Below are 23,595 nucleotides of genomic sequence, written 5' to 3'. Positions count from 1 at the left end.
AGAGTACTAAAAACGAGAGGAATTCTCTACTAATCCACTAATTGATTTGTGTTTACTGTTAAAAAATGTAAGTTCAATTTAAATTCACTCCCTGGAAATACACACTGAGTACTCTATAGTTGGAGTTTAGTGCACTTGAATTCCATCTTTGAAAGGGCTTGGGTTGAATTACACTTGAATTTTTGTGTTTACTGGTGATAACTATGTTTTCAGTTTATATTCATACTTCCTGAAAACACACACTGAGTATTATTCTACAGTTGGAGATTATTACACTTGAATTACAATTGGAGATTATTACAATTGAATTTCAATTTTGACAGGGTTTGGGTTGAATTACACTTAAACTATAGAGCTTAATGGGAGGCTTCCAACAGTGTTACCATTTGCATGTTGTGATAGGCACATGCCACTATGGAAGGATTTTTTTGTTTTGCACCCTCAGCAAAATAGTGAAAAAAATATGGAGGGAGAGATGGCCAAATGGAAAAACATGAACCCTACCTTGATGTACTAAAAGCATAATACCTAGACCTAGCTCCTCTACCAGGTTGAAAGCAAACATAAGTTCAAGAACGAACCAACATAACCATAAGTGCACAATCCAACCTTGTAACATAAATGATAAAGAAATATCTTCTAAGCTCTGATTCTCCAGATGGCCACTTTCTTTAGACTCGAATAACTCCCTCATGTCTCCATCCATGGACTCTGAATTAGGACTTGGCTTCAGTTCCACATTCTTCTCAGAAACAGGGTAAGAATTTGGATTTGGATCAGTTGTGTCACAATATTGCAAGCCTTGAGCCACATCTAGTCCTTGATGATCCATTGCAGCCTACACAACAGTCATTCATGTAATAGCTTCTGATAACGTACATGCAAAATATGCCCTCAACCTGCACAAGTCAAGATTGTTCTTTAAAAGAAGACCTACTAAAGACCGATGGCTTCTTACCATGTTCTTCCTTGGCTTCAGGACCTTCAATAGAAGGATCATTATCTTACCCAGAAAGCCTTCAACAACATGCCTAATCCCCGAGACTGGTCTCACCTCCGATTAGATCAGGAGCTTGTTCGAGGATGGGGAAGCCATAATGACCCAACTCACCTTATGAAAGGCCACACACTAAGTAGTCAGCTCACTACCTTAATTTATTTTTTCTTGAGCTAGATCGAACCTAGACTAAGGGCATACCTTCTTTTTTTCCAATGTGAAAACACAGGAATAACTATGTAATAACCCAAAATATCACAATCTTCAATTCATCCTTTTTCAAATTTTCCAACCTTAAGTTCATTTTTATTATTATTTAAATTTGTTAATGTTACAACCATCAACAAAGTGGATATTCCTTTACCCAGAGGCGTAAGAGGGCATTTCAATCATATTTAAATTTAATTCTCGTGTAATTTGTACAATTCACATGTTTACACGACCCTGAGTAATGAAATACAAGTTGTAACAAGAAAACCCCAATGGTGGAAGAAAACCAAAAAAGAATGTGACTTTTGCTTCACATGTAAATGGTCTGGCCATGCTACTTTATGTTAATTATATAGGAGCCATGATCTCTGAGGATATGGCCCAACTTTAAAGCATATATTGCGTGAAGGGTCATGATTTTCCACTTACAGATAGGTCATGTTTTTCCATTCTACTACTACTGCAAATTATTATTTTGTTCTCTGAAAGAATGCCCCCTGGATCACAGGGCATGTGTTAATTAAAAGGAACTCTTATCAGCAAATATTTTTGTTGTTTATGAAATTAATTTAACAATCCACCTCCCATTTTGTGGGGTGTGGTACTGGGGAAACAAATTTTACACCATCCAGAAATGTAGGTTACTCAATAATGTTATCCCTTGTTCATTAATGTGCTCATATCTATTTCATATCCACTGGCAAGCAGGTAGACATAAAGAAGATGATTTCATGTATCCGAGACACCAGGCAGACACCAGTGGCTACAATCTTTCTTGTGGAGTGGATCTAGTCCATGCCCATTCCCCAAAAAGTACAATGAGGAATGACCATCCTTTCTGAATTCGATCAAATATGTTATGTTTAATGATTGCGCATTCTTATTGCCATTGAGTTGTCTAATTGCTTTAGACATGATTTGGTTACTTACTGGCTCCCATTGAAACCAAGTAGAAATAAACTCTATCCAAGCTTCCTTATGACACTTCCCTCTAGTTTTCTAGGACGGTCTTATGCATTTTAAGATGTTGAAAGACACATATATGAGATTAAGCTTTTAAATACAAGTATACCCTTAAAAATCTTCAAATCCTACCATTTAAGAGGAAAGCATGTTGTAATATTTGAGTCATGAGCTTGTGACCAATTCAAAATCAAAATCACATAGAAGAATGGTTCTATTTTATTTTTTCGCATCTAGTACATAGATGTTTCATCCTATGAATTGAAAGCATTTGCCATGGACCAGTGAGGCCAAAATTATTTGTAGTGAATAGGAGCGTAGCTACAGAAAACAGATGGGTTTTTTCAGATTTGACATGTTGGAGAAACCATTCAACCTATGTCTTCATTACTCTCTGGAGTGTGGTTTCGACATCCATCTTCATGTCCACTGTATTTCCCTCTTGGAAATAACAACCCCTACAAAAAACTTCTGTCAAAAAATTACATTCCTTAAACTGGCATGGTTCTTTTATCCTCAAAAATGAAATATCAAAAACCATACATACCCTTTAATTGTATTTCCATAGTTCCACCAGTGTCCTATGTTGAAGATGGACACATCCCCATTAGACCAGAGATGTGAAGTATAATCTAGGGTGTCGACTATCAGCGTGGTTTAGACCTCATGAGGAACTCCTCTAGGTGGGCAACCCTGGAAAACTAGAAATGGTGCCCTGTAATACTCTATTGTACAATTGTAATCTACAAATCTGAAGGATAGAAATCCATTGTGTTTTTTATGGGATTTCCATTGACTTCATAAATTTGTTTCTTGTTCGGAATTGCTTCTACAAGCATGCAAATCAGAGACGCCCATTGGTTCCTCCCAGTGGAATCACCCACAAACACCACATGTCTGTTGTAGATCCTCTTCAAGAAGCCGCTTATATTGAACCTGAAGTTCAATTCAAACTAGACATTAAATATATTTGATGAATGTTGAGAAGAATATAAGTTCAGAAAAATACAGAGACAAACAAATCAATGTTTTCAAACTATAACCACTCAACATTTATCAAAATTGTATACTGGTGCTAACCCTTTTTTCCCATTGAGCATTTTATGAACAATTATCATATCAATGGCAGTTGGTAAACTGGGTGCAAATTTGATGAATGCACATGAACTCTCGATGACAATGGAATCTAAAAAAACATCATATTATTTTCAAAATTCTATTGCTCTCAATGGGGTTGGAGTTTGACGATCAAGGCGGTGGGATTGGATGCCACCCACCAAGGTTCAATTCCCTTAGAAAAAGGAATAACCATTGAGATCGGGTGCAAGTTCTGGGTGATTTCAATGGAATAGTGCACTCTATTCTAAAAGCTTAGCTAAACAAAAGCTAAACAGAAGATCCTTGTGTTCAGTGGTTTGTTGCACTTCGAAAACAAAAAGAATCATTTGTCCATAACTTCTAAAATCACCTATATCCCAGAAAGAAAGAAAAAAATGATCTTTTTACTTTGAGCTAGCAAAACTCAGAGCTCCAACCAACAAAGCCTGGCTTGCTAAACATCCTAAAATCCCATGAGAATCTTAGTCAATCCTAAAATCCTTGGATTATCAAAATATTCACATTTTTTGTTCAGTGGGAAGGAAAATAACCATGTTATCATAGTGGCAGACAAAGCTCAGGGTTCAAATAAAACACTCACAATAGTTCGATGGCTTAGCAGGTCACATCAGTGACTTACTAATAAAAGGGCTACAGTAAGATTATTTCAGTCTAGAATTTCATTGAATTGGTAAGTTTCGTAGAAATCAAGCACGAGAAGGAAAGATTGTTATAATTTGTGTTGGCCTAATAGGGTTTTATAACCACTAGAGGTCTCTTAGGTGGATGAAAGTGGTCCACTGTTGTGGGTTCAGTATTCAAATCCTCCAAAAAACTTTAGTCACAATTGAGTCAAGGAAAATGGCCATTGGGTCACTCTATAGATCTATGTAACATGAATAAATAGAACAAATGGACATATGCCTCACAAAAGTAATAGAGTCCCTATGGAGAGTGGATCCGTAGACAATTTAATGTTCAGAAAAGGGTATTAGAGGGTGGTTGATACATTGTTGCATAGAAAACAATAATTTCATTTTTTCCAAAATTACAATTTTTTTAAATTGCAATTTTGAAAAGTTTAGAAAAGCAGAATGTTAAGCCTTAGTTACTAGATTTTGGATTGGATTTTACACTAAGGCTAACTGCGAGAAGCTCTACACTGAGCAAGGCAGTCGTCTATGGTCGTGAATTTTACAGACAATGAAATTAACATGCTCAAATTCTTCGAGTCAGTTTCAACTCCTGTTGGGATCAATTGCTCGCCTCTGGAATACATTTATCTAATGAAAAGCTTCATAGAAACAACTAGAGGTGTTGCGAGAATAACGAGAAAGAACCCACAAAAATGCGTTATAGTCATTTACCGCATGATGCTAAGTTCCAAGGGGAATCTCTTGATATATAATCGAAATGGCGGGCTACTTTGACAGAGTTTTGAGAATCGCCTTGATACACTCGTGCCACAACTTTTACCATATGGTGTTTTGGAGCTTAATATGTTCAGGCAATATAACGATAGGCGTTTATTAAATCACTGGAATTGGATGTTATGATTTTTTTTGGGGGGAATTTTGTGGATTTTAAATTTAAATTAAATATTTTAATATATAATTAAATTGAATTATTTAAATTCATCGTTTTGGAACAATTCGTACAATATTTAAATTATATAAAATTAATAATTAGAGATTTTTTTTATCAACTTGCTTAGAAAAAAAATAAAAATAAAATATATATATATATATATATATATATATATATATATATATATATATATAGATATGGAACATTTAATTTGGATTTTACAATTTTAACGATGATCAACACGACACATACAACTGGGCATGGGGATCAACAACTGGTGGGCATGTACTATGGGGCACGTACAACTGGCACGCACGACTCAACCATGACCACCTCCAGGCGACTGGCTATCGACACGTGGAAATGACTGGATCGACTGCTTAATCGCAATGTTTATTCAACCTCACAATTTTAGTTATAATCATACAATTAAGCTTACTCTAATTCTAGAAGGGTCCAACCACTGAAACTATGGATTGTTATGCAGATTGTTGTTCAAATCCTGATTAGAGAAAAATAGAACACAAAAATTCATGAGAAAAACCTGAAGCAATCCTTGTCATCAACATAACCTGATTGTAGGTTATATTCGAGTCAATGGAAAGATAAGCACCCAAGACCCTCTGATCCAACGAACCCTGGCCCCGTATGGGGGTGTTGTATAGGTTCTCTATCATGGTTTTCTCCAATTTCCGAAAGGCTTCCGATATATAGTAATGGAGCTCAATGCGAACATAAAGCTTTATTTGCGTACGTCATTGAGATTGACAGTAGAAAAGATTTTCTTCGTCGATTTCTTCAATGGTATATGTTTCTTTCCCAACTACTGTGTCCCTTACAGTATTGGTGCAGCTACGAGGAATCGATTATTTTTCAAGCAGGTATTTGTGTCTGCCTCAAGCAAGCTTGGATGAATGCAAGAGCCTCTGCTTGTCCAACTACTATTGCATAGCTGAGTTTTATTGGCAATCCTCTGGATCTTGTTTGCGTTACGAAGAGATTTTGTCTATGAGAATCATCTAGGATCAAACCCAGGTAGCATTCATCAAGGTCATGGATGATTCAGCCTAGCCAACAGAAAAACTTGGAGATATTTTTTTCTGGAAGCAGGGAGGGAACATCATCCGCATCAGTTTGGGGGCTCTTCTGTTGTTTATAATATTTTTTTATTTTCTCTTTACCCTGCTGTGACAGAAGCAAAGGATGAGAAAGGCGGCGACCCCCAAAGGGGACAACGGATTGTTGAAGACACTAGAAATCTATTGGCATAGAAATATGTGGAGACCACGATCATCCAGCATGGGGAAGGTTCACAACTGAGAATAAATGTCTTTCACACACCACGGGACATATGTCATCATAGGACAAAAAGGGTAGACGAAGGTTGGGCTCACCATTTTCAAGAAGAGGCACCTATCGACGTAAATATAATTTTGTATATAAATGTATAATGAATGTTTGATATAATTTTATCAATAATCAAGTTGTGTATAAAATCAATCAAACAATAGATCTCATTGACAACGACTTTTCACATAGCTTGTGCCACATTAATAAGTTAATTGGACAAACACGATTACCATACCACATATGAACGTAACTACATGTTGTTGATAATATCTTTAATAATCATCTCATTTCAAAGTAGAGTGTTATTAATGTAAGTAGAGTGTTATTAATGTGTACATTAATAACTATCCTCTACCTGCATATATGCATATGCAATCTAATTTATAGAAGAAGTTGTCTTTTGGGACATTTTTTCTATTTAATTTTAACTAAAATCCAACAGAGATTTTTAAAAACTTAGGTTTAAGTTGTTTAATATGTAGAATTTGAGTGTCACGAGGGGGTTTCAGGGTGTTGAATCTATTTATGCATTCAAAAAAACATTTTAAATAACAAAAATCACATTCTTTATTGAAATTATTTTGTCAAATTTCAGTGAAAAATATATTCCATCCATAAGTTAGACTACGCATATATATAAACTAAGAATGCGTAAAAGTGCAAGCATGTCGCATTATATAATGCAGTGGTCAATTTTCTTGCTATTTAAATTGTGAGTAGTTTTTAAGTGAGACTTTTTGAAAAGTTTTCCGATTTATTTTCCGATCTAATTTGTTTAGAATCTGGGATTCATTGAAATCATAAGTTTTACTGGTGAATTCTTCACAATAGAAGTGCCCCAGGGGTTTTTGAGGGCCTGAAACGATATATCCAGTAAAAAAACCTGTTTAAACAAAACAAATAAAGATTTGGACACAATTTTTTTTGCCGGATTCCGACCAAAAACCCGCCGAAAACTCCATAAAGTTGCACTTAAAGACTACTTTTAATTATAATTTTTATTAATATAATGTTGAATTTTTTTTTTATTGCTTTTGACTCTAATTTTAATTATATTTAAATTAAGCGAGAGTAGGTACATTGTATCCCTTGTTAAAATTTGAGAGCTAGTTCATATCTTTCAAAGTTAATTAATTAAACTAAGAGGCAGGGAACGCTAGCTATCTGGCCTTGTTGTGAGGCTGCGAGGGCGCTCTCCAAATTTGAAAATGATGTTGATTAGCTTAGTTTAACTATTTGATGGTTTTTTTTTTGTGGATTTTGTTTAAATTTATGAGAAAATTGTTGAAATTATAATTTTGAATTGTACTTGAATATAATTTGAGTGTTTTTAAAGAGTGAAAAAAATTATATATTAAAACTATATTATAAATAATTTAAAAATACATTTTTTTATAAAATTATATTATAAACAATACAAAAAACATTTTTTATTGAAAATTATATTTTCAAATGAAAAAAGTAAAAATAAAATAATCAAATTGGGCATATAGACAAATCTAGATCTCATTAAAACACAATGAGCTGAGACCCGAGATCACGTAAGAATCAAAACACAACCAACTCAGACCCCAAGATCATGTTAGATTGCAATATAATTTGCAAATTAAAAAAGAAATCAAATAGTTAAGTTGGGCAAATACACCAATCTAGATCTCATTAAAACATAGCTAGCTGAGACCCCAAGATCATGTAAGAATTAAAACACAACGAGCTCAGACCCCGATATCATGTCAGATTGCAATGTAATTAAGCACATCTTGTTGTAGAAACTCAAAAGAACAAATGCACGTAAGTTTTAATAGCATTAGCGATATACGACCCACCAGAAAATGAGAAAACTCAAACAAGAGGCCATACATGAAAGCAATTCTTAAGGGTCGTGCACTAATCCAATCATTGGCGTAGTGCATGGCCATGGTGATGTATGCCATGGATGAAGCTTTTACATTCCCAAACGACTTCAGTGAATTTTCCAGTGTCTAGACTTCTGACGGATGTGACTTGCTAGTTGTAGATGGGACGACGACTAGTTGTTCGAGGGATGGGGGAACAATGCTCAATTAAGCCAAGTTACTGTTGAATTAACTCACCCATCTACCCTTTTGGATCCCGCGTCTTACTCTGACACCTCGACTCTCATCCATGTCAAGCAGTAGTTGGAGCATGCCCTGTTGAGCAGAGAGCAGGAGTGTAATTCATTGTGAACGAAAATTTAGTACCAACATAAAAGATCCGTAGAGGCGTGAGTGGAAATTGCTTGTGTTAGTCTATCCAATACGTCGGATGCCCAGGTCACAAGTAATTTTATCCCAAACTAACCATTAAGAAAGGCTTTCCTTTTTTAGGTTGTCATGCCTGCTTATTTGTGCGATACCTTGAGAGTTAGTAAACAATAAACACTAAATAACAAAGTATTAAGATCACATTCTTTTATGTGCATACATTTAAGGTTGTCTCTTAATTCATATTTTTATATTGTTGTTCGCATGGTTTTCCATATCCCATGCAGAATACTCGAATGGTTTGCCATATTAATGATGATAAATTAGTAATGTAGTGTAACCATTGGCATCTTTTCTTGGTATTTTTATTGGTTCATTTTTTCTAGAAATCAAACAATACTTTTTTTGAAACTGTGTTAAATTTTTTAATTTCAAAATTTTTCTGTGCAATAAATTAATACACAGGGCCAAATTAATGAACATTGGTATTTATTTACAGAACGAACTTTCAATAATCCAATATAGGTGTTTCGAACTCATTATGCATCAGAATTTGGGAGAAGTTGAATTATTGGATAAAATAACCACACTCAAAAATCTTAATTGAAAACTTTATTGACTCTCGAAAATGTTAAACCTTACCAATAATCTATTTCTTTGTCCCTATATGTATTTCAACTCTTGTATGTTCTAATTGTTGTGTATGTATTACAAACTCCTCAATTCTACCCTTATTGCTCCTCAATATTTTTGTTTATTGTCACCCATATCAAAGCCATGACCCACAAGTTTTACTAGTTTTACTTGCCATCCTTCAAATTTGGGAACATGCAAACTCTTCATGAAAACAATTTCAGGGTCATATAGGGTCTTATTTTTATAATGTCTCAGTAACTACAAAAAGAAAAGAAACAACAAATTATACACAGTGGTGAAAGTATTAACAAGGTGTATTTCAATATTGGAGTACATATAAGTTTTAAAAAAAATTATTGAAGTCGAGGTTTACAAAAACTGATTCGCATAGGTGATTCATTGCATGGTTGATGTAATGATCACAATCAATTGAATTTTCTTGCATTCTAAAATTGCAATTCCTCGTAATATTACGATAAGTATAATTGTTACAGTGCCCAAGTTGTCATAATAATTGTCCATAACTACATTTCCCACCTTCAATAATATTATTCTTTTACATATGTAAATGTGTATCTAAATCATTTGCATTAATAGAAACTAAAATTATAGAAAGAAGGGTTTACCATGAATATTTTCATATTTATAAATGGTTTAAACTTTCCTTTGTTGTACTCATATATTTTTTTAGCAAGTCGTGGGACATAATGTCCTGTATAAACAAACAAATTAAGATTTTTTAACATGAATTTTACAGTTGAAAACATAATGGGAAGTGTGAATTAAAGTTCCCAATTATCCCAAATAAATCCAATCAAAATTTAGTGTTTTTCGCTGGCACTTTAAAATTCTGTCAGCCACTTTAATTTGATGATTAAAGACTAAGGTAGACAACATTTTACAATAATTAAATTTTTATTATTTCAAGATTTTACATTTTAATTTAAAATTTCAAGATTTTTGCCTATTGTCACCCATATCAAAGCCATGCCCCGCTCTTAATTTAAAGCTACTCCTCACCTGCATAGCTCTCGCCAGCAAACTACAATTTGATGTTTATACTGAGGAAACCTTTCAAACTAGTTGATTGGAAAAGGAGGAAAATATATAATTATGATCAATGTATTTTTGCAATAACTTTATATAACTAAGTAGATGGATAAAATTACCAGTTCGTTTGTCTCCAATATCTTTTAAATTTGATCTCGTGTTTGTATAAGAATATCCCTCTCCAGTAAGAGACTCCAGAAAAAGTAAATTGGCCACTGCTAATTTTTTAATTTACCCAAACGAATGGTTATGTGAACGAACAATATATCAAGGTAACAAGGTGAAGATTATCCAAGCAAGAAATTCTGAATTTTATTGGGGATTTTGGGAACATTTAGAATTTGATGAAAATGAGTGAAGTTAATTATTTGACTTTGTTTTTGATTTTATCTATTGAATTTTGAAACATTACTTTTGCTTTATCTATTTAATTTTGAAATATTCTTAAAACTTAGAAAAGTTAATTATTTGACTTTGACTTTGCCTTTGTTGTTATATATTTAATTTTGAAATATTTCACTTTTATATATTTAATTTTGAAATATTCCTAAAATCTATGATAAAAAAATTAATATTTCTAATACTCATCATTCCACAGTACTCATCATTCCAAAAAGTGGGTCAATTTCCTAACATGATTTCAATAACTTACATTTATTTCATGTGAAAGGATTCAAGTGCAGACCTTGACGCTTCTCTTATTTAATCAAAATGGGCCTATCTCTTTTGATTCTCCATAGGCTATTGATGAGCATCTTGGACCTAAAATTAAACAATATTATAATTATTATTATCATACTTTAATAACTCATGTTATGTTTGCATGCTAATCATTTTTGGATCACTTGGAGATAAAAAAACACTATACATAGCTCATGAAACAACATGGTTTATTCTTTAAATTGCCATTGTAAATAATAGGAACAACATGGCTCATTTATGATTAACAAGAAAGAAATAGATATGAATATTGATTCTTATTTGAAAGTGTTTTTATGATGGTTTTAACATCACTATTGTTTCAATGTTCATTTATAAGGGACACAAGATATGCTTTGGGAAACCCTTGTGGGAGAAAACCCACCTGGAAGGTGAGGTTGCTTCACTCTCTTTCTCTGTCTATAAATTTGTTGCAAGTACAAAGAAGTTAGTCTTGTGGCTCGTAGGCTGCTACGGTGCACAAACCCTCCCTGTGTTCTCTACCTCCTATCCCTCTTGGCTACCTTTGCTCAGTTATGAAACAAAATGTTCTCAAAAGGATGGAATGCCTCTTCCTCCTAGTGGCCCGATTATAACTTAACTTGAAAGCCTACTAATGGTTAAGTTTGACTACATCAACTCTTAACGAGAGTTACAATGTAGACTCTTCTAGATTCTTTTACATCACAAACACGTGGCTAGTCCCTTTTCATGAATAATGGGGGTTGACACAGCATCCTCCCAAATTATAGGTGTGAAAAGTGGAAGGTCAACTTCTAAGTGGCATAACCTTTGCATACAAACTCTCATTGATGTGCTTCTTACGTCATTGGAAATATTTGTATGTATAATAGCATAAAAAAGTTTGGGGCTAAAGCAACAAAGTTTTAACCTCCCAAAAATGTTGTTTGATGCTTCAAAATGCTCCTGGAAGGTTTTAGACACTGTTTCACCAAAATGGATCCTGTCGGTAAAAACAATCCCATGAGTTGATTCCTCCACTTTTTCCACTTCGAATGCATCGAGATGGATGAAAAGCAATATAATGATCCAATCCACATCATTTATACTGTTATAATTTTATCATATTTTTACATTTAATTCTATTTGAGTCAAATACTTATATCTATGTATAATATAATGTTCAAAGTAATGAATATACATCTCCCAAAACACCTTTGCACATATATGTTGGTGGACATGATAGTCAATGTGTGTGCGAGGTTATTTCGTTGTTATCTATTTTTCTGCATAATTTTCATTTGCATGCATACACTAATTACAGATAAATTTACAGATCTAGAGTTTTAATAAAACTATAATAGTGTCAAAATTCAGAATTTTAATATATTATTATCATATATGTTGTGACGAACTGTCTAGCGAAATATCCATGACAATTTACGAATCAATAAATAAATATAAACTTATTTTGCAATATGACATTAGATGTGAAGATGGTTGTAGCATTTGAACCATTTCATTTCCATCTTTCTTAAGACTTTGACCATCTTGTGGGGTTTTCATTGATTGCACTAGTTCCAAAGAAACACCTGCACCATAAATAAGAAACAACATATAGATCTAAAAAAATTAAATATATATAATCAAAACAATTCAAAGATAACAATATAAAATATAGAACATCCATTTCTCATCCATCATTATAGTAAAACATACCAATTTATATATTAATGCTTTTGTGGAATAAGTTATATGGATTAAAAACTTACTGGCCTAATAACCCCTTGAAATCTTGGTGAGCTTCATAATGGTTGGTAGCTTGAAGTTTGTTGTATATCCAAGTCTGTGGATCTATATTTAGCAACCAAACTATGTGGAGATCTCTCTAGGGAATTTTGTTGATTAGGCTATGCATATCAATAACAATGGGAAATTAGTATACAATTTATAATAAAAGTAAATATGATTTAATGTTAAAATGTCTTGAAAAGTAATACATGCAAAAAAATGGACTGAACTGTGTAGTCATTGTTATTATTAGTTTCATCAAAGTTTAATATATGGGTATGACCATCTAATCCTTCTTCCCCTACATCATCAGGAACCTTCGTCCTTACTTTCCGTTTTAAAGCATTATCTATGCACTTCATTGTGCCATACGTCTACGAGGTAGACTTTGATCCCAACGATGAATTTTTTCACAAAGTTTTTGCTTTGAAGTATCACTGAGTTGATCAAATGTAGCAACTGACTATGAAAACAAGTTTCAATGAATTTAGACCATAACAATAAATTTATATTATTAAAAAACATATGCACATAAATACCAATAAATACTTACAACTGAAACAATTTCTACATTGGCAAATGTTTTATATGCTTGTTAGCGTGCACAACATAACCTTGCATCTAAATCATATTGTATTTTTGCATTTTTCATTTTAACTGCACTTGTTGATTTGGCAACGCATTTGGCATTTGCATCTCTTACTCGACATCTTTGACATGTACGAATTGGAGGGATATTGTGTATGATAGCACGATGGTGATTGAGGCTAGATAATTTAGATTGAATCAGGATCCCAACACAATCGCCAAGAAGACAAGTGAACACTTGCTTGGTGCCTTTGATAGCTACATCCCATTTATGTTTATTTTCCTCCATTTTCTAAATTCCTTGGGTGAAAATGTGAAGTTGGGTTACAATTTTTTTGTTTAGAATTTCATTTTACAATAAAAAGAAACTTGTCAGAAATTTTAGCTTTCTATTGCTTATTGGAATTTTTTTATTCACGTCTAATATGTCAACTTCGCAATTCTTTACTGTGTGTTCTTTAAAAATCAAGGGATTCATAAAAAGTCATGTTTTTTGGCACTATTGTATTCTTTGTTAACTTGGCGTTTTTGAAAAAAAAAAGTGTTGTAACAATCTAAACAGACTCTACTTTGATATTGTTATATTTACGAAACCAACTAATGCACATCATAATTACTAGAATTTTTTGAATTGAACCAATACAAAAAACTGCAGATTTTGAAGATGTTTAGCATAACGTCAAGTTTCTCAACATATTAGTTAAAAACTAAAAATCTAAAAATTCGCAGAAATTTCAAGGGACTTCTTGCATAAATTGAATTATATTGGAGTCCATGCTCGCAGAGAAAAAAATATATATATTAAAAAAATTGTAGATTATTGGTCAATTCCATTCTGATGCCTCTGTTGTCATGGCACGGGACCTCTGATAATAGACTGAGCAGATAGGCACTCAAGAGTGGCCCGATATCTGGACTCCACCTATGTTTTTGGGAGATGAGCATACATTCTGGCTCATTCCGCTATTCTAAATGACAGGACTAATACTCTCCCTTTTGCAAATATCAATTCAAATGTCTCTCTCCATCCAAAATCCCCTCCTCTAAGAAGCAATCCCATTACACTCTCCACCTCACCACTAAACAATCACTCCTCACAACCTGCCCCCAATAATAAAATCCTAATGATCCCTTGCCCCACACCCTCTATTACATGCCTCATCTCGAACAACATCCATAGCTTTATCTCAAACCCCCAAACTATACCCCCAATTACACGTCGTAACCCAATCATCAAATCTTCCTCATCAATCAAACATAAGCCCCTATCAACACTCCTCAAACACAATACCATGCCCCCCCCATATAGCTAATATTGAAAGGAAATATGTGTCCCCAATAATGACTTAATCACTTGTTGATCAATTTTTCTCTTCCCCTATCAAATTTGGGGCTCCCTCAGGTCGAACATTCTCCCCTTTCTCAGAAGACGTGGAGCTAGAAGTCCTAGTTCGGGAGACGCAATTTTCTCTAGAACCACTAACAATTAAAAAATCTTTCTTTGATTTGGATGACTCCGTTCCCAATCGTGTTGCCCATAAAAACGTCACCATTCGATGAAAGAAAGGTCCCAAACTCAAAAAAATATCAAACTACACCATTGCCCCATTCAATCTGTTGGAACAATTTCAACAGTGTCCAGTCAACCTTGCATAAATCAGTCCCCCTTCATCCTCCCAGACTAGTCACTGGGATCTGATTACCCCAAAAACTCGGGTCCTTAGAGCAGATCCCCCCGAACATGACCTTCCATAATGACCATAATGTCACTGAATGTTAGGGGTTTGGGGTCATAACACAAATGAAGATCCCTGAAAAGACGATCCCTGAAAAGCCTAATTGGCATTCACAATCTTGATATTGTTCTACTACAAGAAACAATGAATAGGAAAGATAAGATGTGGGGATACTTACTGCAGGATTGTCCAAATTGGAATATATGTGCAATCACTGCAACTGGATTATCTATGGGAATGGACGCAATGTGAAATCCAAAAACCTATAAATTTAAGGCTTTCAACACAATAGTGGGTTTACTCATCACGGGGGGTCAAAGAGGCTCCAAAATCCGCCTTCAAATCATCAATATATATGCATCCTACTCAAATAGAAAGGTGTTATGGAACAATGCAGATCACAATGGTTTCCTTGAGCTCAACTCATTGATGCTAGTTGGGAATTTCAACTTCTCCACTGATTCTTCAGAAATATGGGGTTCCCACTATAGGCCTGACTCGTTGGGGATATTCTTCAAGGAATTATTCAATCATAAAAGCCTCCAAGACATTAAACCGGACCCTATTGGACCCACATGGAAAAATTGGCAATGGGGCTCACAAGGAATTGTAAAACAACTTCACTGATTCTATGTACAATAATGGATTGTCGAATAATTACAGGAATTGAATTTGACGATCCTCTAAATCAAAATATCATATCATTTTCCCATTTTGCTAAAATGGTCTAGGGGAACAACAAAAGAAATCTCCACCTTTCAAATTTAAGCACTTATGGCTGAAGGAGTTGGACTTCATTGTCCTTGTCCAGACCTTATGGCAGACACCTTTTGGAGACCATGGCTCCCAGAAAATGGATAAGGTCAATTGTAAATTGAGAGCTCTAAAAGAAAGGGTCAGACGATGGGCTCAGAAGAAGAAAAGGGATCTGAGTAGAGAGCTAATCTAGATTTAACATCAGGTTAAAAAACTGGAGGACACTTCTGACCTAGCTTACTTCTCTGAACCCATAAAGCAAGAGATCCTACAACTGGATATTCGCAGATCATAAATCTTAATAAGACAGAGTGAAGAAATGCAACAAAAAAGTCATATTATGTGAGTCGAGGAAGGAGATAAGAACAACAAGTTTTTCCATAAACAGATCAAAATGAGGCAACAAAGAAACTCTATATGGAGCATAAAATCAGAATCAAGTGAACAAATTTCAACAGAGCAGGAAATCGAAAGGGAGGCAATGAGACACTTTTGCAACATATTCTGCTCTTGGGAACAAGTCCCACTAAACAAGCAGCGGGAAACATGCGACCTATTTCCTTTTTCACCTAGCATGGGGGACATTAGGAAAATGGACCACACCATTACACAAGATAGATTCCTTTCAATCTTAAAATAAATTTCCCAGGGAAAATGTCCATGTCCATATGGCTAGACAGTGCAACTGTTCATTCATTTTCAAGAGATCATGATTGTTGATCTCACTAAGATGGTGGAGGAATCACGTAGCCTTGGTTTGGTCTCTGGTGCTACAAACACTATGTTCATCACCCTGATCCCGAAGGTCCCTCACTCTGACACCTTTTCTGATTACCATCCCATCTCTTTGTGCAACACTATCTACAAATTGATCTTGAAAACCATCACAAACCGACTCTTTTTTTTTGGTCAAAACACATTTATGCTTAATAGTTTGTCTTCCTGTAGCATCGACATATCCATGATGTTGTAGCAATTGCACAGGAATGAATTCATTCTATCAAGACCTACCATCTAGACTCCTGCCTCATGAATATTGATCTTACCAAGGATTTTGACTGTGTCGATTAGTAACTACTCTAAATGATCCTACAAAAAATTGGTTTGGGGTTCAGTATGATAAATTGGATAAAAGCATGCATCAAGACTACCTCCCTTGCAATAATAATAAATAACTCACCCACATATTTTTTCACAATATCCATAGGACTCAGACAAGGCTGCACTTTGTCTCCTTTATTGTTCCTCATCATTATTGATGGTTTGTCTAGAAAAATCACTCATGCTCATGATCATGGTCTCATATCTGGATGCAGAATCATTGATAGGGTCTCCCTCTCCCATCTAATGTTTATGGACGAACTTCTTACAATTGGAAAATCAGACCCTTTTGAATGGCAGGTGCTCTTCAATACCCTCTCTGATTTTTGACTCACCCCGGGCCTTCTCATGAACCAATTAAAGTCCAATCTGATCTCTAGTGAACCTGATGCAAACCGGGCCAAGGAGATTGGTAATATCTTCGGGGTAAAATTCACTCACTTGGATGATGGTTTCATTTACTTGGGCTTCTTCCTAAAGCCGAATGGCTATAAAAGTAAGGATTGGGATTGGCTTCTTAACAAAATTGGTAAGCGACTAAAATAGTCGTCTCATCGTTGGATCTCTTTGGGAGGGTGTCTCATTCTTATCAATTTTGTACTACACAACATTCCCATCTACTGGATGCACATATTTACATCTCCAAAAGGAGTTGTTTTTAATCTCAATGCCAGTATCTCAAGTTTCATATGGGTTGGCACACAACCGGAACGCGAATTTCATCTTTCCAATTTAGAGATCCTCAACCTTACGGTCAAAAACGGCTATTGGGGACTCTTAGACATAACCTCTTTCAACTTGGTTTTGCTTCTTAAAAACCTTTGGAGAGTATTTTTGCAATGATGGTCTATGGAACCAAATTATCAAGTCAAAATACCTCTAGGACAAAGATCTCATCGAATGGCTTCGTGTTGGTGCTCCAGACCCTCCCAACTACTCGATTTCGTGGCGTAACCTGCTCCTCACTAAGCACTAGTGTTTTGGGAACCTAAAATGGGATGTTGGTATGGGATCCACTCCAAAGATTGGCTTGGACCCCTCTCAGGATTAATAGGTCCACATCTATTATTCCCTCCTCTCATTATTTTTTTGCAAAATCAAGGCCTTTTGTGATGAATGACACAAAAAATGAATATCTCTCATCTCCTACAACTACACATTGGAAAGACACTACAGAGCTAGAAATTTCAGTTCCTCTGATTTAGGAATGGTCAGCATACATTTCATATCTTAAACTCTCTGGGATTGTCCTATCCATAAAAGTAGACAAGTTTATCTGGTTCAGTGGCTCACAACAGAGAAAGGTAATCGTAAATGAAGCACATCGGATAATCTTCCAACCTTCAAGGAATATATCACTCCCCTCTTCATTGGCTCAGTGTTGGAAATGGAATTTTTCTCTCAAAATCAAGTGTTTCTCCTGGTTGGTGGCACACAACCAGATTTTAACCTAGGAAATACTCTGCAAGAGAGGCTACCAGGGCCTGAGATTATGATTCCTTTGCTTATCAACTGGAGAGGACATCAACCACCTCTTCCTCCATTGCCCATTTGCCTCTTCTATCTGGACACATCAACTACAACTAACAAACTCCCCTACAGACTGGGACTCCTTTGACATTGCCTCTTGTCTTGGTAGTTGGATTGTGGATGACCCTCAACACAAAATTCTAGCCTTCTTTATCATCTGAGGGATTTGGCGCTCCAGAAATTCTCTCATCTTTAAGCATATGAAGCCCGACATCTTGAAAAACAGTTGTAGAATCTTCTCTTTCTATCTTCAATACTCTCCATTTAGGTCATCGGTCACTAAATGTCCCTCTCCTCCTCAAAACATCTGGCCCTCTTACCTAGTCGACTTCTTTTATGGGGCCTCCTCTTTTGACATTTATGGTTGTGGCATGGCCATCCATTTAGGACCTGGGAGTTTCTATAGGTTTCACTGGCACTGTGGAATTGGAACTAATACGTGTGTTGAATTACTAGCTCTTTGTGGGGTCCTACACTGTGCTTCTTGGCTTGAAATTAGAGTTTTTACAGTTTTTGAAGACTCCAAATCTATCATCAACCGGGCAAATGACTGAGGCTCCCTAGACTCTCCTAACCTCAACACCTGGAAATGCATAATTAAAACCCTTCTCATGGAGTTCCACTTTATCTCCATAACACTCATTTATCGGAGTGAAAATGGTGAAGTGGATCACCTCTCCAAGGAAGGATGCAACTCGAACACTGCTAAGATAAAATTCCAGTTTTTTGCCTCTGGAACTTATCATAAGTCGGGGTATATTTTGATCTAACCTCTTGCATTTTATTGTACAACTTGCACTCCGTTCCTTTTTTCTGCAAAATACCTCTATTTTATGATCATTGTAACTAGGCAACTCTCTATAGTTTTCATCTTTCTATAATGTATCCTATTACATATTAGAGATCAAATGTATTAGATACAGTTCTTGGTTGTTGATTTATCTCTCAAAAGCGATCAGTGAGATTTCCTCTCTGTCAATGTACTTTCTCTTATTATCAATAGAAATCCTTAAAAAAATATATAAATAAAATATGAATATGAAAGAAAATCAACAATCATTACATTGTTTAAAAACTAATTTTAATAATTGAAAATTAATTACAATAATAAAATAAATTAGATAATATTTAGTTTGATTTAAATAACCTAATATTGCCCGCAGAGGTTTGGTCTCGTGGCCAGCGAACGATCTGCTAAGTCGTCCGTGCCATTGTGCAGGTCACGAGTTCGAGTCTCGTCTTAGTCGAGGGCCGTTCTTGCGGGTTGGGCGGTTCCTCATAGAGGTTATAGTGGCAGTCAGAGGGATTCGACCCCGTGTAACGCGAGTATGATACCACTGCCATTGCCAATTTGGTTAGTCACCAAAAAAAAAAACACTAATATTGATTTATTAGTTTTTTTTTGTATATCTTTGATTTACTAGCTATATTTTTATAAATTTTGAATTAAATTATTTGATGTTTTTTTTTTCTCTCCTAATTTTTCATACATTTTATTTTGAATTATTTAATGTTTTTTGTTTTTGTTTGTTTGTTTTGGTTTTTTTTTTTTAATTCAAACCTAATTAAAATTGTCTTGCCACCAAATTAGAATTGTCCTATATAAATTGGTTTGCCTTAATTTTTTTTAATGTTATATTGTTTTAGGAAAATTTAATATAAGGTTATTTCTAAAACTATGATTTAGTTAGTGTATATGATCTTTATTTTGTACATGATTGTATTTTTCTTTCATATAAATCTTTTGGAGTTGATATTGATCATAGATTTAACTTGACTTATAGTATTGGAAAAAAATTAATGGAAGATGGAAAACTTATTTTGCTCTCAGAAAACAACTTAGTTTTGTCATAATTACTTGCCCAATAACTTACTTTTGGCTTACGAAGATCGATAAAAGATCAAGATATAAAATGTTACGATTATCTTTTTATTACGGTAATTTAATAAGGATGATTTGTTAGACATTTAAAGATGACATGTTTGATATCTAAAGATGATGTGCTTGAGACTTAAGGATAACTTGTTTGATATTTGCATGATATGGTTGTGTTAATTGTTAATTTTTGCATTAACAATTAAGGCAAAATAAGTACATCAATAAATTTGAAATATACAAAAAAATTAACAATAATAAACAAAAGAAATATTTATAATAAAATTTGGACCAATTCAATTTGATTTTGCGTTAAGATAGTTTGTGTTATGAGTGACAAAACTTTCTAAAGAAACCCCTTTTGTTTCTTATCACAATTATAACACTTAACATCATATTTATCCTCAAGTTCGAAAGAAAAAAATCAAATAAATTCTAGAGCTACCACTTACCATGCATGTCTTGTGTTTTTACATGTGTACATTTTCTTTGGTGCACTCTCACTATGCATGCATATTTATTTTTGTATTCTCACCATACATACTTTTTGTGCTCTTACTCTCTTATTCCCACCATAGATAAATAAAATAATTTTAAAATATATATAAAAGAAAAAGAAATAGATATATATATATATATATATATATATATATATATATATATATATATATATATATTGGAGCAACTTACTGTTGGAAATAATACTGAGAGGGGGGGGGGTGAATCAGTATTATCAGATCAATCAAACTTTTCAATTTCATACTCAGAAACATATACGCTACTTCAATTAAGTGAACCCGCGTGTACACGCTACTATGTCTAATGAAACTCGCGTATATCCAGAGATCTTATAATTCAGTTAGCTTAATCTTCAGTAAATGCATCAGATCATTATTAAGCATATTAACAGTAAACAGGTGCAGAAAAACAGAACAGAACATCACACAAGAGCCACACACATGAACACAAAGATATAAGGTGGAAACCCAATGTGGGTGAAAACCACCTGCTGCAAGTCATCTCAATCTTCTTCTTAATAAGAAAATCCTTTTACAATATTTGTACTGGTGCAGTCTTATACCAGTACGGGAGCTACAACCCCTTTGCTCTTGTACTAGCCGATCCATTTACTAGTACGCAGGCTGCTACCTGCTGCAATGCTCCAAAGATCTCCTTTAGCTTTTGTACTAGCTTAGATACTAGTACATAGGTGCTTGCTTACAATCTTCTCACCTCCAGGTACCACGTTTCATCAATTTTCAGACTGGATACACTGAAGCACAACACATAATCTGTAAGGCCACTTTTCATCCAATTTTCATACTGGACCCATAACTATCATTGAAGCTCAAAACAATCATCAAACTCTGAATCACTGAAACCCTGTTAACAATAGTCACCAGAACACAGAACAGATACGGAACTCTGTAATAACCATCAGATCCATCTGCAACTTCAAATATCAAGCTTTACAATGTATACGCTACTTCGATGAATCAAACCCGCGTGTATACGCGCTATTACCAAAGACAACCCGCGTACAGATCTAAAAATAATTTCTCATAACTTGCAGCTGTACCAGACATCAGTCATACTCATAACACTTATAGAACTATACATGCGTCAGTATGTAGATCTAGAATAAGCATCATAAAGATAGTTCATTTCAAACCATTTGATCCCGATCTCTCCTTAGATCTAGTTCTCCATCAACCGGTGAGATCTCTCCTTAGCTCAGATCAAGCAATGCATCATCAACCCATAACCCTGTATATTGGATCTAATGCTTCATCAGATATTCAAGACATTTCAGATGCCCTTGCCTAATGATTTCCTTCCCTTTATATAGCCTTAGGCCTTGTTCAATACCAAGAGCCAAAACCATAGAAATCCAATACCATCAACTTCAAAACTAGGGATCAACACGTCCGCCGAGACGCCAAGGTCCAAAACCATAGGCACAACTTCCAAGGAATAACCGCAATGGACCAAAGGTACTTTTCCACATACACGCGCTTTTGCTGAAGCCAACCTGCGTGTACACGCGACTTGGGCTTAACGAACCTGCGTGTATGAACTTTCTCTTCTTCTTATAATCTGATCATCAATTCCTTGCTGCTGACCTTCTTATACTATGATTTGTCATCAGTGAGGTTTGCCATCAAGGACAACACTTATCTCATAATGCGAACACTTACCAAATAAAGTTTCGTCCTTAAATGCTAGTATTGAAATGGTAAAGGCTCAAATCTCTATCTATTTTTGCAAATTTTATTATAAGACATGTATATTGTAGTTTAGAACTTTAGTCACATATCTGTACGTTTTTGCTCACATATCTGTAGAAAGAAATTTATTGGCTATGCGTTAACAACCATACATATGACATGAAAAATAGAGTCATTAAAACCACTTACAAGAAACTTGCATATTTTGTTGTTGACTAACCAAGTGGTTTTAAAATATTCCAAAAACTCTTTATGTTCACTGAATTCTTAAAAGAACTTTTCAAATGTCTTTCTTACAAATTCATCATTTTGACATGTGCGCATAATTTCTCTTAAAGCACAAAAAATGCAGATTTGGTTTTCCCTTACTTGGACTTTATTTCTAACATTATCAGACCATGCACGATAGACATGCCACACACAATAATATTATACACTTGATTGAAGACTTGGAATAACATAATTTTTAGAGAGATTATACATTAATAATATTTTTTCTCTGTTATGAAAAGAATAAACACATCATCTTAACGGTTCAATTTCAGCAGTAGCATCATCTATGATGAATGCTTGAACATGCCAATATGGTCATTCTTTCTTTCCAATGGCAAGTTTGGTCTACATCTATTTAGAAATATTAGTTATAGTATTGTGCGATGATATCACCCAAGCTACTGAATAAAGCTCAAAAAGGGGAAATAAAAAATAATATCTTATTCATGAGTAGAAAGGTTAAATTTCTTCTCTATATGATAAGTTAGAGGCAATTTTCTATTGACAATGTCACTGAAGCTAAGAGATGACAAGGGGATAAAGCATTGGGATTGATCTTTCTTTCTATGCTTGGGTGATTGTTATGCCATCACTTCAACAACTTATAAATGAACCCATCCACCTAATTGAGTGAATGAATAACATTGACCCCCAACTCAACCAACATAATATATTTTCTTCTCAACCATCCAATTAACATTCAACTTCTTTATACAATGAATGGGAGGAACGAGATCAAGCCCATCAACTAATTTTTTGAGGTCAAAGAAACCTTCCAGTGAAATGACAAAGGTCAAAGAGGGCACAACCAATAAGATTTTTCGTCAAGTGCATAAATGTGAGGGAACAACAGTGAAATCTAGTCAAGTAGTCTTAAGAGGGATTGATCTCTCATGACTTTTGATTGAGTGAGAAATTCCCAATGGGGGAACCTTATTTT

At 34.6% G+C, this 23,595-nt stretch overlaps 1 pseudogene; it reads right to left on the bottom strand.

The window, feature by feature from the left end:
- Positions 1-1,861: 1,861 nt before the first annotated feature.
- Positions 1,862-23,595, bottom strand: part of LOC149253181 (uncharacterized) — a 72,023-nt pseudogene continuing 50,289 nt past the window's right edge.

This window comes from Pinus tabuliformis, chromosome 7, assembly GCF_031772625.1.
Source record: "Pinus tabuliformis cultivar Carrire ecotype Pingquan chromosome 7, CPIR1, whole genome shotgun sequence".
In the NCBI taxonomy this organism is placed as follows: Eukaryota; Viridiplantae; Streptophyta; class Pinopsida; order Pinales; family Pinaceae; genus Pinus; species Pinus tabuliformis.
The sequence above is the reverse complement of the archived record's forward strand: the minus strand, read 5'-3'. Positions and strand labels throughout refer to the sequence as shown.